Consider the following 20,107-nt stretch of genomic DNA (forward strand, 5'->3'; position numbering starts at 1 on the left):
GGTTGACCAGGTTAGGTTGACCAGGTTAGGTTGACCAGGTTAGATTGATGAGGTTAGGTTGACCAGGTTAGGTTAACCAGGTTAGATGGACCAGGTTAGATGGACCAGGTTAGATTGATGAGGTTAGGTTGACCAGGTTAGATTGACAAGATTAGGTTGACCAGGTTAGATTGATGAGGTTAGATTGGCCAGGTTATGTTGACCAGGTTAGATTGATGAGGTTAGGTTGACCAGGTTAGATTGAGGTTAGGTGGACCAGGTTAGATTGATGAGGTTAGGTGGACCAGGTTAGATTGATGAGGTTAGGTTGACCAGGTTAGATTGGCCAGGTTAGGTTGACCAGGTTAGATTGACCAGGTTAGGTTGACCAGGTTAGATTGACCAGGTTAGATTGACCAGGTTAGACTGACCAGGTTAGATTGATGAGGTTAGGTTGACCAGGATAGATTGTTGAGGTTATTTGGACCAGGTTAGATTGAGGTTAGGTTGACCAGGTTAGATTGAGGTTATGTTGACCAAGTTAGATTGACCAGGTTAGGTTGACCAGGTTAGATTTATGAGGTTAGGTTGACAAGGTTAGGTTGACCAGGTTAGATTGAGGTTATGTTGACCAGGTTAGATTGATGAGGTTAGGTTGACCTGGTTAGATTGATGAGATTAGATTGATGAGGTTAGGTTGACCAAGTTAGATGGACCAGGTTAGATGAACAGGTTAGATTGATGAGGTTAGGTTGACCAGGTTAGATTAATGAGGTTAGATGGACCAGGTTAGATTGACCAGGTCAGATTGACCAGGTTAGATTGATGAGGTTAGATGGACCAGGTTAGATTGATGAGGTTAGGTTGATGAGGTTAGATTGGCCAGTTTAGGTTGACCAGGTTAGATTGATGAGGTTAGATTGGCCAGGTTAGGTTGACCAGGTTCGATTGATGAGGTTGACCTGGTTAGGTTGACCAGGTTAGATTGACCAGGTTAGGCTGACCAGGTTAGGTTGACCAGGTTAGGCTGACCAGTTTAGGCTGACCAGGTTAAAATAATGAGGTTAGGCTGACCAGGTTAGGCTGACCAGGTTAGGTTGACCAGGTTAAAATAGAGCCCAGAGTGTTCTATTGAATTCTGTGATCTCAAACTTTTACAACAACATGTTTTCCATTGTGTTCTAAACAGGAAACTAGACTCCATCCAGTCTGTTCATTACATCCATCTCTTTCCATCGCAGCGTCAACAAGTATATGTCCATTTCCTCCTTTGTGACTGAATGAGGTGTTCCAGGATCCAGAGTCGGGGACACTTGTCTACTCATCTCCCAGCCCCTATGGAGTTGCAGGTTGTTGCATGACACACACACACACACACACACACACACACACACACACACACACACACACACACACACACACACACACACACTGCTGCATGACACACACACACACACACACACACACAATGCTGCATGACAAACACCATGCTGCGTCACACACACACACACACACACAATGCTGCGTGACACACACACACACACACACACACACACACACACACACACACACACACCATGCTGCATGACAAACACCATGCTGTGTCACACGCACACACACACACACACACACACACACACACACACACACACACACACACACACACACACACAGACACAGCATGACTGTAACTTTAATGGGTTACAGAGTTAATGTTTCACAGTTAATTCATTTAGCTGTATCCAAAGGTCCCTGTTTCCGATCCCAAGTTTCAGCACCAAAATATAGAATAACTATCTTCTAAGTAATGACTCGGGACGTCGGGTTTGATATGAAAGCGGTGTACCATTCGAGGTGCCACAAACACGGGTTTTTGACTCAGATTGACGTGGAAATATCCCAGTCAAATCCGGATCCCGATCACTAGAGTACATTGTTGGAATTGCTGTCAGAGCAGGACATCTTGTTTGAACTTGGTGGTCGTGGAATTGAACGGTTAACGCCATTGGACGGATTTGGGGGAGGAGATTGCACGCACGGAAGATCACAAAGAGCGCGTTGTCATGCTGAAGAGCCGTGCACAACTGAGTGATAGAGAAGAAACAGGACCTCAATCCACTACCAGCCCGGGTGAGTGACGCTAACTCAAACATATCACAGAGACAATCAGTAAGGCTACCAAAGTTGATTATTGAGCAATTCTATGGAGATGTCAGTATGTGGCAGGAGTTTTGGGAGCCAGTATGAGACCGCTATTCACAACAATGATTCACTGTGTAATAGAGGTTTACCTATCTGAAAACATGTCTCACTGGACCAGCTGCAAAGGCAGTAGCAGGACTGATGTTAACAGACCGTAACTATGATGATGCAATCGCTCTGCTCGAGCAGATTTGGAAGGAAAGATCTTGTGATTAGTGCTCACATGTCAAAGCTGCTGAATCTCACACCTGTGAAGAAATCCTCTGATCTAAATGCATTGAGGCAGCTATACGATGAATGTGAAATTCAGATTTAGGAGCTTGGAATCACTGGATGTTGTGTCAGAAACCTATGGAAGCCTACTATGCCCAATCTTACTGCAGATGATTCCAGAGGACATAGCTCTTGACTATAGTCGTCAGAAGGGAGTAGATGATGAATGGAAAGTGTCTGAGATTATCAGTTTCCTACAGAAAGAGGTTCAGAGCAGGGAGAGAGCGCTACAAATGACAAGATCATACAACCAACAGAAAGAGAGCAAACCATGGAACAAGTCAGGCTTCTCCAATGAAATGAAACCAAAAAGACCCATCATGCCCTCTGCTGCAGCACTGCATACAGCCAGACAGAAGGAACAGCGAACGTGTCTATTTTGTGACAGTGCAGACCACAAATCAGAAAACTGCCCCTGACCACAATATTGCTACACGCAAAGAGAAACTAAAGAACATGGGAAGATGCTTTGTATGTTTAGGACAGAGACACATAGCAAAATTCTGTAAGGTCAAAGATGTGTCATGTGCAACATGTGGAAGCAGACATCACATTGCTGTGTGTACCGGTAAGAGGAGTGAGGTGCAACCCCCTACTGTTTCTGTAGATGCTGTTGTTTCCTCAGTTATTCCCTATTCAGTGAAGATGAAACCAGATGGACAGAACACTGTGTTGCTACAAACGGCAAAGGCATGGGTAGAAGGCCCATCGGGCAGGAAGATAGCTCATTGCTTACTAGATGGAGGCAGTCAGAGAAGCTTCATACATGAAAACCTTGTGAAGGGCTTGAAGCTACCAGTAATCAGAAAAGAGGCACTCACTCTTCACACGTTTGGCTCCTCCGCCCCAGCAACATCCCAACGCAACACAGTGAAAGTCATCTTGGAGAATGTCTGGGACAAACAGCAGAGAATAGAGATAGAGGCAATTGAAACCCCACAAGTGTGCACAGCTGTGATGAAGGTTCCTGGTGAACAGATTCAACATGAGCTCAATAGAAGGGGACTGCAGCTCGCAGACTTTCCAGAAGATGACAATGATCCTGAACTCTCTGTCCTGATAGGAGCAGACTACTACTGGCAGATAGTATCAGGCAGAGTGGCGTGCTAGGCAGCTAGTCAAGAGCACATTGGCAAGATGTATAGTGTGCAGGCCTCCCGGGTGGCGCAGTGGTTAAGGGCGCTGTACTGCAGAGTGCCATCAGAGTCCCTGGGTTCGCGCCCAGGCTCTGTCGTAACCGGCCGCGACCGGGAGGTCCGTGGGGCGACGCACAATTGGCCTAGCAGGGATGTCCTTGTCTCATCGCGCACCAGCGACTCCTGTGGCGGGCCGGGCGCAGTGCGCGCTAACCAAGGTTGCCAGGTGCACGGTGTAGCCTCCGACACATTGGTGCGGCTGGCTTCCGGGTTGGATGTGCGCTGTGTTAAGAAGCAGTGTGGCTGGTTGGGTTGTGTATCGGAGGATACACTCGTCTCTCCCGAGCCCGTACGGGAGTTGTGACAAGATAAGATAGTAGCTACTACAACAATTGGATACCACAAAATTGGGGAGAAAAAGGTTTAAAAAAGAAGAAGATGGGTGCAAAGAGTGTGCTGGGTTGTGGTTCATCCACTTCGTTGTGCACGAAGGTCAGAGACCTAGAATTTAGGATAGCTTCAACCTCTGTCAGGAAGTGTGCTGGGTTGTGGTTCATCCACTTCGTTGTGCACGAAGGTCAGAGACCTAGAATTTAGGATAGCTTCAACCTCTGTCAGGACTGTGCACATCTCTTCAAAGTTGAGTGAAGCTCTCCCAAGAACCTTTCGCAGGCATGTTTTCGCTGACGATGAACGATGAACCTCCAGGTGATGCCCCTTTCTGAGAAGAACGGCAAGAGTTGGGGCTCTTCGATTGCCTTCCACTGCTCTTTCAAATCCTGATCAGCTCTCTTGAAAGTTTTTTCATTGTCTGAGTAGATTACCTTGCATAATCCTCTCCTTGAGATTAATATTTTTTAGAGCTGACATGAATGTCTCTGTTGACTGATCTGAGACCAGTTCCAAATGCACTGCTCTGATTACAGCACAAGTGAACAGTGCAATGTATGACTTCTTCACAGAACCATTTTCTTTCACATAGAGCGGTCCTGCAAAATCCACACCTGTGACTTCGAATGGTGGTGATTCAGTTATTCTGTCTTTTGGTAAAGGCGCAGTGACCCGATGTCCCTTGCCTTGAATCTCTTGCACACTAGGGACATCGGGTCACTAAATTCTAGGTCTCTGACCTTCGTGCACAACGAAGTGGATGAACCACAACCCATGACCCCAGCACACTTCCTGGTGGGTAAAATACTAACCTCTTTGCACCCAAAGCCATTTCCAGCTGAGAGAGTTAATGTTTAAGTTAATTAATTGAGCTGTATCTAAATATATTTTATTTACAGTTATTTACATATGTAATTGTATTAGAATTTGTGTGTTGGAGATTGAGAGAACTACATACACATTTTGTTGTATTGGTTAGTATTGGATTTTTTATTTTATTTTATTTCACCTTTATTTAACCAGGTAGGCCAGTTGAGAACAAGTTCTCATTTACAACTGCGACCTGGCCAAGATAAGGCATAGCAGTGTGAACAGACAACACAGAGTTACACATGGAGTAAACAATTAACAAGTATATATATACATTGTGTGCAAAAGGCATGAGAAGGTAGGCGAATAATTACAATTATGCAGATTAACACTGGAGTGATAAATGATCAGATGGTTATGTACAGGTAGAGAGAGATATTGGTGTGCAAAAGAGCAGAAAAATAAATAAATAAAAACAGTATGGGATGAGGTAGGTGAAAATGGGTGGGCTATTTACCAATAGACTATGTACAGCTGCAGCGATCGGTTAGCTGCTCAGATAGCAGATGTTTGAAGTTGGTGAGGGAGATAAAAGTCTCCAACTTCAGCGATTTTTGCAATTCGTTCCAGTCACAGGCAGCAGAGAACTGGAACGAAAGGCGGCCAAATGAGGTGTTGGCTTTAGGGATGATCAGTGAGATACACCTGCTGGAGCACGTGCTACGGATGGGTGTTGCCATCGTAACCAGTGAACTGAGATAAGGCGGAGCTTTACCTAGCATGGACTTGTAGATGACCTGGAGCCAGTGGGTCTGGCGACGAATATGTAGCGAGGGCCAGCCGACTAGAGCATACAAGTCGCAGTGGTGGGTGGTATAAGGTGCTTTAGTGACAAAACGGATGGCACTGTGATAAACTGCATCCAGTTTGCTGAGTAGAGTGTTGGAAGCAATTTTGTAGATGACATCGAGGATCGGTAGGATAGTCAGTTTTACTAGGGTAAGTTTGGCGGCGTGAGTGAAGGAGGCTTTGTTGCGGAATAGAAAGCCGACTCTTGATTTGATTTTCGATTGGAGATGTTTGATATGGGTCTGGAAGGATAGTTTAGAGTCTAGCCAGACACCTAGGTACTTATAGATGTCCACATATTCAAGGTCGGAACCATCCAGGGTGGTGATGCTGGTCAGGCGTGCGGGTGCAGGCAGCGAACGGTTGAAAAGCATGCATTTGGTTTTACTAGCGTTTAAGAGCAGTTGGAGGCCACGGAAGGAGTGCTGTATGGCATTGAAGCTCGTTTGGAGGTTAGATAGCACAGTGTCCAAGGACGCTTTTGACTGCAAGTTCCAGAATGCCTTGCGACAAGAAGTAGGAAGAGAAGATATGAGTTATGTGCAAGTGACAAGTGACTATCTGGACTTTTCACTAGCAACTTATTTTTTATTGTTCTGTAGAATCTAAAGTTGTTAAATGCAACGTGAACAAGCATTATTACTAAAAGAAGCTTTCATATCAAACCCGACGTCCCGAGTCACAAAGTAACTTTGAAAATAGTTATTCTATAATGACACGCACACACTATGCTGCATGACACACACTCACACTATGCTGCATGACACACACACACACTATGATGCATGACACACACACACACACACACACACACACACACACACACACACACACACACACACTATGCTGCATGACACACACACACCATGCTGCATGACACACACACACACACACACACTATGCTGCATGACACACACACACCATGCTGAATGACACACACACACACTATGCTGCATGACACACACACACCATGCTGCATGACACACACACACACACACACACACACAACACACACACACACACACACACACACACACACACACACACACACACACACACACACACACACACACACACACACACACACACACACACACACACACACCATGCAGCATGACACACACACACATGCAGCATGACACACACACACACCATGCTGCGCATGACACACACACACACACACTACACACACACACACACACACACACACACACACACACACACACACACACACACACACACACACACACACACACACACACACTATGCTGCATGACACACACACACACACACACACACACACACACTATGCTGCTTGACACACACACACCATGCTGCATGACACACACAAACTATGCCGCATGACACACACACACACCATGCTGCTTGACACACACACACACACCATGCTGCTTGACACACACACACACACACACTATGCTGCATGACACACACACCATGCTGCGTGACACACACACACACACACACACACACACACACACACACACACACACACACACACACACACACACACACACACACACACACACACACACACTATGCTGCATGACACACACACACTATGCTGCTTGACACACACACACCATGCTGCATGACACACGCAAACTATGCTGCTTGACACACACACACACACACACACACTATGCTGCATGACACACACACACACACACACACACACACTATGCTGCATAACACACACACACTATGCTGCATGACACACACACACACACTCTGCTGCATGACACACACACACATACACTATGCTATGCTGCATGACAAACACACACACACACACACAATGCTGCATAGACAAACACACACACACACACACATACACACAGACACACACACACACAGACACACACACACACACAGACACACACACACACACACACACACACACACACACACACACACACACACACACACACACACACACACACACACACACACACACACACACACACACACACATCAAGCAGCATGAGACACATATATATAATATAATATAATATAATGTTTACATACCCTACATTATTCATCGCATATGTATATGTATATACTGTACTCTATATCATCTACTGCATCTTTATGTAATACATGTATCACTAGCCACTTTTTATGGACCCAGAAATACTGACGATAATCATGAGCAAAACAAAAAGATACAGTGCCTTCAGAAAGTATTTAGACTCCTTGACTTTTTCCACATTTTGTTACGTTACAGCCTTATTCTAAAATGTATTAAATAAATACAAATCCTCAGCAATCTACACACAATATCCCATAATGACAAAACAAACACAGGTTTACATAATTGTTTGCAAAAAATAATAATAAAATATCTCAGAAATATCTTATTTACAAATTACTTATTTACACAAATAAAACAATCTGAAATACCTTTACATCAGTGTTCAGACCATTTCCTATGAGACTGTAAATTGAGCTCAGGTGCATCCTGTTTCCATCCTTCATGTTTCTACAGCTTGATTGGAGTCCACCTGTGATAAATTCAATTGATAGGACCTGATTGATAAAAACACACACCTGTCTATATAAGGTCCCACATTTGACATTGCATGTCAGAGCAAAAAACCAAGCCATGAGGTGGAAGGAATTGTCCGTAGAGCTCTGAGGAAGGATTGTGTTGAAGAACAGATCTGGGGAAGGGCACCAAAACATTTCTGCAGCGTTGAAGGTCCCCAAGAACACAGTGGCCTCCATCATTATTAAATGGAAGAAGTTTGGAACCACCAAGACTCTTCCTAGAGCCGGCCGCCCGGGCAAACTGACCAATCGGGAGAGAAGGGCCCTGGTCAGGGAAGTGACCAAGAACTCAGTGGTCACTGACAGATTTCTAGAGTTCGTCTGCAGAAATGGGAGAACATTCCAGAAGGACCACCGTCTCTGCAGCACTCCACCAATCAGGCCTTTATTGTAGAGTGGCCAGACAAAAGCCACTCCTCAGTAAAAGGCACATGACAGCCCGCTTGGAGTTTGCCAAAAGGTACCAACAGATTCTCAGACCGTGATTAACAAGATTCTCTGGTCTGATGAAACCAAGATTGAAGTCTTTGGCCAGAATACCAACTGTCACATCTGGAGGAATCCTGGTACCATCCCTACGGTGAAGCATGAAGGCAGCAGCATTATGCTATGGGGATATTTTTCAGCAGTATAGACTTGGAGACTAGTCAGGATTGAAGCAAACATAAATGGAGCTAAGTACAGAGAGATCCTTGATGAAAAACTGCTTCAGAGCGCTCAGGACCTCAGATTGGGGTGACGGTTCACCTTCCAACAGGACAATGACCCTAATCCCACAGCCAAGACAATGTAGCAGTGGCTTCAGGACAAGTCTCTAAATGTCCATGAGTGGCCCAGCCAGAGCCCAGACTTCAACCTGATCGAACATCTCTGGAGAGACCTGAAAACAGCTGTACAGCGGCGCTCCCCATCCAACCTGACAGAGCTTGAGAGGATCTGCAGAGAAGAATGGGAGAAACTCCCCAAATACAGGTGTGCCAAGCTTGTAGAATCAAACCCAAGAAGACTTGTGTCTGTAATCGCTGCCAAAGGTGCTTCAACAAAGTACTGAGTAAAAGGTCTGAATACTTATGGAAATGTAATATCTGTTGTTTGCTTTTTATAAATTAGCAAACATTTCTAAAAACCTGTTTTTGCTTTGCCGTTATGGGGTATTGTGTGTAGATTAATTAATTTTAGAATAAGGCTGTAAACAGAGAGTACACAGTGTCAGAATACCTGACCACTGTGACTGACCCAAACTTAAGGAAATCTTTGACTATGTACAGATTCAGTGAGCATAGCCTTGCTATTGAGAAAGGCCGCCGTAGGCAGACATGGCTCTCAAGAGAAAACAGGCTATGTGCTCACTGCCCACAAAATGAGGTGGAAACTGAGATGCACTTCCTAACCTCCTGTCCAACGTATGACCATATTAGACACACATATTGTATTTCCTTCAGATTACTCCTCTTCCTCTCTCCTCCTCCTCCTTCTCCATCCTCCTCCTCCTCCTTCTCCATCCTCCTCCTCTTCCTCCATCCTCCTCCTCCTCCTCCATCCTCCTCCTCCTCCTCCATCTTCCAGTTGTACATGTGTGGATTCACGTCACCATGGTTACCATTAGTCTAATCATCCTCACCACCTCTGCTTGTTGTGGGATGACTGGGGAGCGTGTGCCAAATGGCAGCCTGTCCTTTTCAAGACCAGAGTCCTATGGGGTGCCTCAAAAGTAATACATTTGGGACTAAGCCTGACTATTGTTTTAATCTACAGAGGTAAATGTGTTCTTAATAAACACCTGCCCGATGCCAAGTCACCCATCTCTGTTTGCATCCGAAATGTTTGTGCACTACCCAGGGGAATAGTACGTCATTTGGGACTCGTGCTATCCGGAGGAGCGATGTCACCGATATATCCATCTAACGCAGGGGTGTCAAACTCAAATACCCAGTGGGCCAAAATGTAAAACCTGAACAAAGTCACGGGCCAACATTGAACAAATTAACCTTTTAATATGGACCCAAACAAGTTTTGCTTTAACATTGAATATGGAACAAGCATCGCTTATTACCATACAATATATAATTTAATAGTGGAGACATGCAAAATCGAATTTCAAATGAAAAAACACATCAATGGCATTAATTTATTAAATAAATAAAATTTAAATAAAAATTGTATGCCTCTTTTCTATTTGCAGCCTTCTGATTTAAATACCAAAATAAACTTTTTCCACTGGCTAATAATTTTACAAATAAAATGATAATAAATCAATCAACCATTCAAGCCCATGCCTTGTAGCAAGAAAAAGTGCATAAAGAAAACGTTAATTATTGCACACTGGTCTAATCTGATGTGCCCAAGCCAGATACCTGGCATCTCTTCTTGGATGCTAGTTCATCAATGTCTGGGCTCAAGCTCTGAGCTGAAGAAATCCTCAGTATCGAGCGAAGATGTTTATCAGTCAGACGTCTCCTGTGAGTTGTTTTGGTCATCTTCATCGAGGAGAAAAGTTGCTCGCATAGATAAGTGCTGCCGAACATGGAGAGCATCTGAGCAGCTTGGGTGCGGAGCTGAGGCATTGTGTCAGGGATGAACCGTGGAAACTGTGCGGCGCCCACAGCATCATACTTTGACTTCAGCGTGTCGTTGCACTGGAGTTCAATCAGCTCCATTTGGATGTTGGTTAGTGCATTTTCCACATCAACTGCGAAGGGATTACTAAGCAGTTCAAACTTGCATTTCTGGGCATCGAAGTCGGCAAATCGCCGGCTAAACTCAGCGGCGAGAACACTGAGTTTTTCAGCAAACTGTGCGCATGGGAACACGGCGGTAGAGATCTGCGCTTTTATGGATTGGCAGCAGGGAAAATGGCAAGGGTTTCCTTGCAGCATCTGATTCTCCCACAGGCACAGTTTAGTTTTGAAGGCCCTCACTGCAGTGTACATGTCTGTGATGATGCGCCCCCGCCCCTGAAGCTGCAGGTTCAGCGCATCGAGATGGCTCGAGATGTCACAGAGAAAGGCCAGCTCACACAGGAACTTTTGCTCCCGGAGCTCTGCTGTATCCTTCCCTTTGGTTTCCAGGAATTGACATATTTCCTCACGCAGCTCGAAACATCTGTTCAGTACTTTTCCTCTGCTTAGCCATCTCACCTCTGTGTGATACGGCACGTCTGCGTATTAAGAACCACACTCCTCCAGAAAAGATTTAAACTGGCGGTGATTTAGACCTTTGGCTCTTATAAAGTTAACTACCTGTGTTACTGTGGTCATAACATGTTCCATATTTAGGGCTTTGGCACACAGTGCTTCCTGATGTATGATGCAGTGGTAAACAATTAGCTCACCTGCACAGTTCTCTTCCCGCATCTTCTCCCGAACCATGCCCACCAGTCCACTCTTTTTACCGCACATCGCTGGCGCACCATCTGTCGTTAATCCAACGAGTTTATCCCACGGCAGCTTTATTTCAGTTACACATTTGGAAACCTCCTCAAAGATTTCCTTTCCTGTGGTTGTGCCATGCATTGATTTGAATCCTAATAGCTCCTCCGTAACACACAGATTTGAGTCCACTCCACGGATGAAGACTGACAGCTGAGCAGTATCAGATGCGTCGCAGCTCTCATCCACAGCGAGGGAGAACGCAACAAAATCTTTTCCCTTTTCCATCAGCTGGTCATACAGATTGGTGGCAAGATCACATGTGCGATCAGCTACTGTGTTCCTGCTCAGGCTCACGTTTGAAAATGCTTGTTTTTTCTCTGGGCATACGAGGTCACAAACCTTCATCATGCACTTTTTCATGAACTCTCCCTCATTAAATGGCCGGGCTGATTTTGCGATCTCTGCTGCCACTATATAACTAGCCTTTACAGCAGCCTCGCTTTGTGATGTGGCTTTTTTAAACATATTCTGTTGTGAAACCAAACTTATTTTCATCTCCTCTACTTTCTGGCTCCTTTGAGTCATGTCCAGGTCCTTGTATTTGTCATGGTGTTTCGTTTCATAGTGTCATCTAATGTTGTACTCCTTACTTACAGCCACGTTGACTCCACAAACAAGACAAACAGGTTTGTCTTTTACATATGTAAACAGATATTCTGCCTCCCACTTGTCCAGAAAGCTCCTGTTTTCTGCCTTTCTTTTCACCATTTTTGGGAAGGGTTAGCTCGCTGACAGTTGTAGCGTCTATGTTGCTATGACTACTGTCACAGAGGAGAGAGCGTTTCTGGGTCCTGTCCTGATTGGCGCGCGAAAACAGCAGAGCATTATGGGATTCGTAGTATTAGTTGTGAATGCGCTGTATAATACCGGCGGGCCAGCTCTAGTAGTAATTTGGTATTGTCTCGCGGGCCAAATATAATTACCCCGCGGGCCAAATTTGGCCCACGGGCCAGAGTTTGACACCCATGATCTAACGAAAACGATGTCTCCTTCCTTCTGTTGGAGCTGTTGTCTTTCTCTGTGGGCGTCACTGGAACCAACCAAACGTGTCCTGTGTTTCAGCGACGGCTCACAGTACACAGCATCTACTAAAATCACAACACATTTACTGCATGTCGATGAACACTGACGTCCGATTGATCGCCGTACGGGAAAAACTTCCGTCATGTCCTCTCACGGGTGGCACGCACGCACGTTTTACATCCCTGCTCTCAAACGTCTTAAACCCGTCTGTCACACAATATCATGTGTTGTAACATGTCATTTAAGAACAACATAGGTACATATAGCACTAACATCATGTACTGCAGTATATCACCCGTGTATAAACATATATTACTGCAGTATATCACCTGTGTATAAACATCATGTACTGCAGTATATCACCTGTGTATAAACATCATGTACTGCAGTCAATCACCCATGTATAAACATTATGTACTGCAGTATATCACCTGTGTATAACAGTATGTACTGCAGTATATCACCCATGTATAAACATATATTACTGCAGTATATCACCCATATATAAACATATATTACTGCAGTATATCACCCATGTATAACATTATGTACTGCAGTATATCACCCATGTATAAACATATAGTACTGCAGTATATCACCCGTGTATAAACATTATGTACTACAGTATATCACCCATGTATAAACATCATGTACTGCAGTCTATCACCCATGCATAAACATATATTACTGCAGTATATCACCCATGTAAAAACATAATGTACTGCAGTATATCACCCATGCATAAACATATATTACTGCAGTATATCACCCATGTATAAACATCATGTACTGCAGTATATCACCCATGTATAAACATCATGTACTGCAGTATATCACCCATGTATAAACATATATTACTGCAGTATATCATCTGTGTATAAACATATTGTACTGCAGTATATCACCCATGTATAAACATCATGTACTGCAGTATATCACCCATGTATAAACATCATGTACTGCAGTATATCACCCATGTATAAACATCATGTACTGCAGTATATCACCCATGTATAAACATAATGTACAGCAGTATATCACCTGTGTATAAACATCATGTACTGCAGTATATCACCTGTGTATAAACATAATGTACTGCAGTATATCACTCGTGTATAAACATCATGTACTGCAGTATATCACCCATGTATAAACATCATGTACTGCAGTATATCACCCATGTATAAACATCATGTACAGCAGTATATCACCTGTGTATAAACATCATGTACAGCAGTATATCACCTGTGTATAAACATCATGTACTGCAGTATATCACCTGTGTATAAACATAATGTACTGCAGTATTTCACCTGTGTATAAACATCATGTACTGCAGTATTTCACCTGTGTATAAACATCATGTACTGCAGGACATCACCCGTGTATAAACATCATGTACAGTTCCTGTTGGACCCTGGGAAGTAGCAGGTTGTACAGTATGAACCACTGAACCCCTCCACAGTAAGACATCACAGAGCTGTTTGTGTTTGTGTGTGTGTGTGTGTGTGCAGTAAGGCATCACAGAGCCTACCTAGAGGGTGAGCACTGCATGGCTGACCTCAGTATATTGTCTCTCTGCAACGTTCTGAGAGGATCTCTGATGGAGTCTAACCTAGTGGACTGAAAGAAGACATCTCGGAGACATTTACCTCAGGATACATCCAGGAGACATCTACCTCGGGAGACAACCAGGACACATCTACCTCAGGAGACATCCAGGAGACATCTACCTCAGGATACATCCAAGATACATCTACCTCGGGAGACAACCAGGACACATCTACCTCAGGAGACATCCAGGAGACATCTAACTCAGGATACATCCAGGAGACATTTACCTCAGGATACATCCAGGAGACATCTACCTCGGGAGACAACCAGGACACATCTACCTCAGGAGACATCCAGGAGACATCTAACTCAGGATACATCCAGGAGACATTTACCTCAGGATACATCCAGGACACATCTACCTCAGGAGACATCCAGGAAACATCTACCTCAAGATACATCCAGGAGACATTTACCTCAGGATACATCCAGGAGACATCTACCTCTGGATACATCCAATATACATCTACCTCAGGAGACATCCAGGACACATCTACCTCAGGATACATCCAGGACACATCTACCTCAGGACACATCTACCTCAGGATACATCCAGGACACATCTACCTCAGGATACATCCAATATACATCTACCTCAGGACACATCTACCTCAGGATACATCCAATATACATCTACCTCAGGACACATCTACCTCAGGATACACCCAATATACATCTACCTCAGGACACATCTACCTCAGGATACATCCAATATACATTTACCTCGGGAGACAACCAGGACACATCTACCTCAAGAGACATCCAGGAGACATCTAACTCAGGATACATCCAGGAGACATCTACCTCAGGATACATCCAGAAGACATCTACCTTGGGAGACATCCAGGACACATCTACCTCGGGAGACATCCAGGACACATCTACCTTGGGAGACATCCAGGACACATCTACCTCGGGATACATCTCGGACACATCTACCTCAGGATACATCCAGGACACATCTACCTCGGGATACATCTACCTCAGGAGACAACCAGGACACATCTACCTCAGGACACATCTACCTCAGGATACATCTACCTCAGGATACATCCAGGACACATCTACCTCAGGATACATCCAGGACACATCTACCTCAGGATACATCCAGGAAACATCTACCTCGGGAGACATCCAGGACACATCTACCTCAGGATACATCTACCTCAGGATACATCTACCTCGGGAGACATCCAGGACACATCTCCCTCAGGAGACATCCAGGACACATCTACCTTCGGGAGACATCTAGGACACATCTACCTTGGGAGACATCCAGGACACATCTACCTCGGGATACATCTCAGACACATCTACCTCAGGATACATCCAGGACACATCTACCTTGGGAGACATCCAGGACACATCTACCTCGGGATACATCTCGGACACATCTACCTCAGGATACATCCAGGACACATCTACCTCGGGATACATCTACCTCAGGAGACAACCAGGACACATCTACCTCAGGACACATCTACCTCAGGATACATCTACCTCGGGAGACATCCAGGACACATCTACCTCAGGATACATCCAGGACAGATCTACCTCCGGATACATCCAGGACACATCTACCTCAGGAGACATCCAGGAAACATCTACCTCGGGAGACATCCAGGACACATCTACCTCAGGATACATCTACCTCATGATACATCTACCTCAGGATACATCCAGGACACATCTACCTCAGGATACATCTACCTCAGGATACATCCAGGACACATCTACCTCAGGAGACATCCAGGACACGTCTACCTTGGGAGACATCCAGGACACATCTACCTCAGGATACATCCAGGAGACATCTACCTCAGGATACATCCAAGATACATCTACCTCAGGAGACATCCAGGACACATCTACCTCGGGAGAGTCTTCTCACAAATACGTCTGTAGCATCCGAACGGTTTGGCCGACACATTAATATGACCCCTCGATGGAAAGGTGAGACTCTCATGGACAAGTCGGTTGTCATGCTCAAGCCTCACAAGACTAGTCTGAAAAATGAATAGATGGAAGTAGTTTGGTAACTATAAAAAAGAAAGTGGTTAAATATGGGTCAAAAAAATATACATAATTTCCTTATTTTTCCTATATATCTCAGATGTAGGACAGACCCTTTAAAACAAACTTTTTATTGTATTTCATTTTTGATTGTCTGTTTTCCAAGTACGAATCTGTTATTTATTACATTCTATGGGCTAATAGCAGTAAGGTCAAATTCAATATTTCATTAAATAATTGTTTAATATTCATATTCATCTCTAGCACCACTCCAACATCAACATATGTAAAAATGTCACGCTTCCTATGTTTTGTAGTATAAAGGATAGAGGAAGATGTGTTTCCAATGACGTCATCAGTGTGCGCCGCGATTTTAACCAATTGTCAGGAGGCATTGCCCACTAATTGGTCGATGACGTCATTGTAAACACTTCTCTTCCTCTATCTGTTATACCTACAAAACATAGAAACACACCATTTTCACACGTGTTGATGTTGGAGTGATGCTGGAGACGATGAACATGAAATGTCCCTTTAAGGATTAAGTGTTGTAATAGGATATTATGGGCTTTTTAATAAGGGCCTGCATCCCAAATAGCACCCTATACCCTATGTAGTGCACCATTGTATTTTTTTATACCAGGGCTATGGACAAAAGTAGTGCACTAGGAAAAAATAGGGATCCATTTTAGGACGGAGCCTAGTACTCATGTGGGGAGCAACAGTCTGATTCTATGACGTATTTCATTTAATGTAATCTTTGTCAGGAAAAGGCTGTTATTGTTTAACCAGCATGACCCCATTATTATTAGACCCGTTTCATGCCTGTAGGCCTAAGTAAGTTAGTAAGAGAGCTGTTCGGCAGCGTTCTACACTACACACTACAGACAGCAGAACAAAAAGGGTTATATGGGGTTAAGTGGTTTCTTGGAGGCTACTCTGAGGAGGGTTAGAGTTTGTCTGTTTTCGTTTGCTGCTCGAGTGATATTTGGGCACAAGTGTTCTCTTAGGATTGGGCACACTGCTGAACACTCTTGTTAGTTCCAGTGAGTTGTTTCTTCCTGCTTGGATTCAGGAAACAGACCGTGCAATCCAGATGACCATCCAACCAACAGGTTCTCCTCTCCGAGTCTCCGATAGTGAAGGAGAGAGTGCTAGATGGAGCTTAACCAAGGACGAAGAGAGAGAACAGTTTTATTCCAGGACATTTAGTTACAGGTACACAGTGTTTGAGTGTTTATCCTCCAAAGTGTTGCTCTATTTGACTACATAATGCACCTGCTCTGAGGGAAATGATTCCATGAAAAACCTGTTTCACAGCAATTGTGTAACATGTAGTGTTTCTCCTCTCCTTTTTTAAATGAATGCATAACGTCACTTTTTTTCTCATCTTTTATTCATTGAGTGTAAATGTTTTCTTCTGTTGCCGTGCAGAAGTTTTACCTGAAACGTCTGGGAGCACGACGATTACTCTGGTGGCAACTATCGCCTTCTCAACCACACTGGCAGCTTCCATCTCCACGCCTGCCTCTGACAGAGTGAAGCACAACAAGACAAAGTATTATCATGTTTCATTAGTGCCTGGATGGATTCATGTTTGTTAGTAGACTGTGATGCCAGGTTGCTTTTTTGGAATAGCTGTGTATTGTAGAATGGCTGAATGTTCTGGAATCACAGGCTGTTCAAGAATGTCTGGCTGTTTGTAGAATGTCGGAATGTTCTAGAATGTCTGGATGTTGTAGAATATCTGGGTGTTCTAGAATGTCTGGGTGTTTTGAATGTCGGGATGATCTAGAATGTTTGGGTGTTCAAGAATGTCTTGATGTTCTAGAATGTCTGGATGTTCTAGAATGTCTGGGTGTTCTAGAATGTCTGTGTGTTGTAGAATGCCTGGATGTTCTAGAATGTTTGGGTGTTCTAGAATGTATGGGTCATCTAAAATGTCTTTGTTCTAGAATATCTGGGTAATCTAGAATGCCTGGGTGTTCTGTCTAGAATGTCTGAGTCTTTTAGAATGTATGGGTGTTCTATCTAGAATATCTGGGTGTTCTATCTAGAATGTCTGGTTGTTCTATCTAAAATGTCTGAGTGTTCTATCTAGAATATCTGGGTGTTCTATCTAGAATGTCTGGTTGTTCTATCTAGAATGTCTGGGTGTTCTTTGTAGAATGTCTGGGTGTTCTATCTAGAATGTCTGGGTGTTCTATCGAGAATATCTGGGTGTTCTATCTAGAATGTCTGGGTGTTCTTTATAGAATATCTGAATCTTCTAGAATGTCTGGATATTCTGGAACGGCACAATTTTGTAACAAATGAATTTAATACAATAGTTAGTTGTTCAGTTTGTTCAGTTAAAATAAATACATGAACTTCTAATGGCGGACTAGACCATGATGTTGAGCGAGAGTTATCTTCAAACCCCCCAAAATTCTGTTGTTGTAACGATGATGTAATTATATTAGATAATAGCCTTCAGAAAGACTTTTAAGTTAAACCAAGAGTCACTTAACTGAAACAGCAGTTAATAACAAGCTGTTGTGAATATTTGTTTCTTTGCCATGTTTCTGATTGGGGTCAATAATTTGCTCGTTTAAACATTTCTAAAACCTTTCATCAGGCAGATGCTTTAGACGATTTTACTTAATTAATGAATGAATCCTGCCAACTATAGAACTGTCAACCAATGAACCGCCACTAATTAGATGCTGATTAAAACAGTTTGGACAGAGTCATGCCTGTAGAAACAGTAGATACTGTATATGCAGCATCCATCCCATGGGCCTCCAAACTTCAGTGTGCGTGTGTGTGTGTGCGTGTGTGTTTGTGTGTGTGTGTGTGTGTGTGTGTGTGTGTGTGTGTGTGTGTGTGTGTGTGTGTGTGTGTGTGTGTGTGTGTGTGTGTGTGTGTGTGTGTGAGTGCGTGCGTACGTGTTATGTATGTGTGTGTGTGTGTGTGGACCTCTAAACGTTAGTTTCTCAGCCAGTCCAGTCCAGTCACCCTCAGAGAGACTCCATTATGTTCTCAGCAGAGTATTGATCCTGTGTGAAGCGTACTGTATCAATACACAACCAGGACATCAGGATGATCTGGAGAGAAATGTCCTCACGGGCCCTTTAAACAGGTCAAAGGATGCATCTTGGTCCCAATTGGCACCCTATTCCCTATGTAGTGCTCTAATTTTAACCAGGGCTCATAGGGTTCTGGTTCAAAGTAGTGCGCTACGTAGGTAATAGGATGCTGCTTGGGACACAACCATACAGTAGCAACGCTACAGCAAACCGCAACCACACAGGACTGACTTAGTCAATGATCTCTGACAGTTATGCAGATGAGGTAGGTGTTGACGATGTAGCTGACCTATCACAGGATGCAGTGGTTCAGAGTCAGGAGGAGGGAGAGGTAGAGGAGGGAGAGGTAGAGGAGGAGAGGTAGAGGAGGAGAGGGGAGTGGGGGAGAGGTAGAGGGGAGAGGAGAGGGGAGAGGTAGAGGAGGAGAGGATGAGAGGTAGAGGAGGAGTGGGGAGAGGTGGAGGAGAGGGGAGAGGTAGAGGAGAGGGGAGAGGTAGAGGAGAGGGGAGAGGAGGAGAGGTAGAGGGGAGAGGTAGAGGAGGAGAGGGGAGAGGGGGAGAGGGGGAGAGGGGAGAGGTAGAGGAGGAGAGGGGAGAGGTAGAGGTGGAGAGGGGAGAGGGGAGAGGAGGAGAGGGTAGAGGAGGAGAGGTAGAGGGGAGAGGAGGAGAGGGGAGAGGTAGAGGAGGAGAGGGGAGAGGTGGAGGAGAGGGGAGAGGTAGAGGAGAGGGGAGAGAGAGGGGAGAGGAGG

The 20,107-nt window shown here is 44.4% G+C and overlaps 1 long non-coding RNA gene across 2 annotated transcripts; it reads left to right on the forward strand.

The window, feature by feature from the left end:
* Positions 1 to 1,906: 1,906 nt before the first annotated feature.
* Positions 1,907 to 19,017, forward strand: LOC139398043 (uncharacterized). Of its 2 annotated transcripts, XR_011631308.1 has the most exons (3): positions 1,907 to 2,109; positions 17,367 to 17,509; positions 17,726 to 18,057. It is a non-coding gene; the product is annotated as an uncharacterized lncRNA (long non-coding RNA). The 2 variants fall into 2 exon arrangements; XR_011631309.1 differs by lacking the exon at positions 1,907 to 2,109 and having other exon boundaries at positions 16,562 to 17,509; positions 17,726 to 19,017.
* Positions 19,018 to 20,107: the final 1,090 nt, after the last annotated feature.

The sequence above is a fragment of the Oncorhynchus clarkii genome, unplaced genomic scaffold (assembly GCF_045791955.1).
Source record: "Oncorhynchus clarkii lewisi isolate Uvic-CL-2024 unplaced genomic scaffold, UVic_Ocla_1.0 unplaced_contig_279_pilon_pilon, whole genome shotgun sequence".
Lineage (NCBI taxonomy): Eukaryota > Metazoa > Chordata > Actinopteri > Salmoniformes > Salmonidae > Oncorhynchus > Oncorhynchus clarkii.